We start from the raw sequence: 3,449 nt of genomic DNA, 5'->3' as shown, positions 1-3,449 counted from the left end.
AGTGGAGCAGGTATGGGAACGGCTGCCGCCAGAAACCCTAGGGTTTCTGGCCTTTCCAAAAAATTTGGAGATCTGGGCCCTAATCGGGCTTCACTGTTTTCGGGCTGGTGTTGGTTTTGGGGTATTGTGGCTAGGTTGGTTTAGGGTATTGGGTTTATAGCCCAAAATTGGCCCTGTACAGCTGGCTCTTGTATTTGTTCGGGATGGCAAAGACTAAGAAGGCCATTGCTGTCTTGCTGGTCTTGACTTCATTGGTGTTCTTCTTTTCTTCAAGTAACCTCATTCTAGTCCACTGCGTTTATGATTCTTCGATCTGCTCTACTGCAACTTCAGATACGCCTTGTAGCTTCAATCTACTCTGCTACGATTCCATGGGGATGAGATTTGTGTTTTTTTCGTCCGCTCAATTACTGCTTAGGGAGATAAGATTGTGCTCTTCACTCTATTCCACTGTTGAATGTAGGGAAATAGAGTTATTGGCTTCAATGTACTCCACTGTAGTCAGGGAGGTAAAATCTGCCATCGTCGATCGGCTTTCTTCGATCTACTTCACCACCAGTATGGGAAGACAAGATCTGCATCGTCGATCCACTTCCTACCATATAGGAAGACAAGACCTGCTATCTTCGATCTACTTCACGCCAATACATGAAGATAAGATCTGCTTTCTGCGATCTACTTTGCCACCAATATGGGAAGACAAGATCTGCATCGTCGATCCACTTCCTACCAATATAGGAAGATAGGATCTGATATCTTCGATCTACTTCACGCCAATACATGAAGACAAGATCTGCTTTCTTCGATCTACTTCGCCACCAATATGGAAGACAAGATCTGCATCTTCGATCCACTTCCTACCAATATAGGAAGATAGGATCTGATATCTTCGATCTACTTCACGCCAATACATGAAGACAAGATCTGCTTTCTTCGATCTACTTCGCCACCAATATGGGAAGACAAGATCTGCATCTTCGATCCACTTCCTACCAATATAGGAAGATAGGATCTGATATCTTCGATCTACTTCACGCCAATACATGAAGACAAGATCTACTTTAATGACTTCAATCTATCCCACTGTAACTTCAGGGGTATAGGATTTGTCTCTTTGATCTGTTCTCTGGGGAACATGACCTGCAAAATCCATTTCATGGACCTATTTATGCCTAGTGTTTAGGATGACATGATCAGAATGAATCAAATGCTCCTAACTAGATGTGTATGTATTATATTTGTAGAATGTCATGAGAATGGTCCATTTTTAATGCTCAGGTTATCATTCCTCATTGTTCATCAAGGTTCTATCACTGATGTCTTCTTGTTCAGCCAGTACCTTTGACAGAAAACCTAAAGAAATAGATGCAATTTGGACTATTCTTCTTCCAATGCTTCTAACCCTTAAGTTTGGTCAGCTCTAAACAACAGTCCTGTTTCAGGTCCTCGTGTTATTTAGAAACTTTCAGAGTAATATGCAGAACTCCTTCTGCATGTGTATTGTCAATCCATTAATCGTTATTTCAAGGAAAAATGCTTGAAAGATTATCAAAATGGACAAAATAAAATTTGCTGAGAGCAAAGCTCGAAATGAATAAATCAATCAAGATAGCAAACTTTGCTGAGATATGATGAAAAAGATTATCACAATGAATAAGATGGAATTTTATTGAGAGCAGAGCTCTAAATGAACAAATAGCAAATTTTGCTAAGATAAGATAAAAAAAAAAAAGGTGCTCCAGATATCGCAGCATGAGCTCCTCTGCACAAACTCTGTGTTTAGAAATCCTAAAAGACTTTGTTGATGCCCCAAGATGTAGCATCTCTCCTTCTTGTTAATTCGGAGAAGACAAAACTACTCTATGCCTCATCTTTGATCGAAAATTGAATTGCCCATTCCTGGGTTTTCAATTCAAAGCCCCTTTGGTCTCAAGGTGCCCTTTGCGGGTTTTCGCCTTGGCCTCTCCTTTTTTTTTTTTTTTTTTAGGCAAAGTACCTCTTCACTGAATCCGAATTCACAGGATTGGGCAAGCTTTTGCCATCCATCCAGTTAAAATTAATGCCCCTCCTGAAAAGGCCTTTTTTACTACATAAGGTCCCTCCCAGTTTGGCATCCACTTTCCTCTGAAGTCCTTTTGTATGGGAAGGATCTTCTTCAGTACCAAGTCCCCTTCATGGAAGTTTCTAGGACGAACTTCTTATTGTAAGCTCGCATCATTCGTTTCTGGTACATTTGACCATGACGGATAGCTCTTAACCTCCTTTCTCAATCAAGTTCAGCTGATCATATCGGGCTTGGACCCATTCTGCTTCGTCTAACTTTAGTTCTGAAAAAACTCGGAGAGAGGGAATTTCAACCTCAATTGGTAGCACTGCCTCCATTCCATAAACCAAAGAGAATGGTGTTGCCCCGGTAGAAGTCCTGACGGATGTTCGATAAGCATAGAGGGCGAATGGCAACTTCTCGTGCCAATCTCTATAGGTCTCAGTCATTTTCCCTACAATCTTTTTGATATTTTTATTGGCTGCCTCCACCGCACCATTCATCTTCGGACGATATGGCGATGAGTTGTGGTGCTTGATCTTGAATTGATTACAAACCTCTGCTATCGTGCTATTATTCAAATTTAATGCATTGTCTGATATGATCCTTTCAGGCATTCCATACCGACATATGATTTCCTTCTTTAAAAACTTGCTGACAGCTGTCTTTGTGACGTTGGCGTAAGAAGTAGCCTCTACCCACTTAGTAAAGTAGTCAATCACTACAAAAATGAAACGATGTCCGTTTGAAGCCTTTGGCGATATCGGCCCAATGACGTCCATGCCCCACATGGAGAAAGGCCATGGGGAAGTCATGACGTGAAGAGGTGATGGAGGCACATGAATTTGTCTCCGTAAATCTGGCATTTATGGCACTTCTTAGCATACTTGATGCAGTCTCCTTCCATGGTAGACCAATAATATCCAAATCTCATGATCTGTCTGGCCATTGTGAAACCGTTAGCGTGTGTTCCACAAATACCATCATGGACTTCTTCCAAGATCTGCTTGGCCTCCACAGCGTCTACGCATCTTAACAGCACCTGATCTTTTCCTCTTTTGTACAGGATTTCCCCATCTAAGACGTAACCACTGGCCAGCCTCCTCAACATTCTCTTGTCATTCTCAGTTGCTTGGTTCGGGTATTCACAATTTTTCACGTATCGCAATATGTCCTGATACCAAGGGTTGTCGTCCTTTTCTTCTTCCTCGTCAATATTACAGCAGTGGGCTGGAGCATCATAAATGCTCATTTGGATAGGCTTCACATCCTCTGGTCTATTTACTTTGATCATGGAAGCCAATGTAGCTAAAGCGTCGGCCATCTGATTCTCGTCTCGTGGGAGATAACAAAAAGTGATGTCGTCAAACTCCTCAATCAATTCTAGGACTATCCTTCGGTAACT

The sequence above is a fragment of the Gossypium hirsutum genome, chromosome A04, assembly GCF_007990345.1.
Source record: "Gossypium hirsutum isolate 1008001.06 chromosome A04, Gossypium_hirsutum_v2.1, whole genome shotgun sequence".
NCBI lineage: Eukaryota > Viridiplantae > Streptophyta > Magnoliopsida > Malvales > Malvaceae > Gossypium > Gossypium hirsutum.
This window is presented reverse-complemented; position numbering follows the sequence as displayed.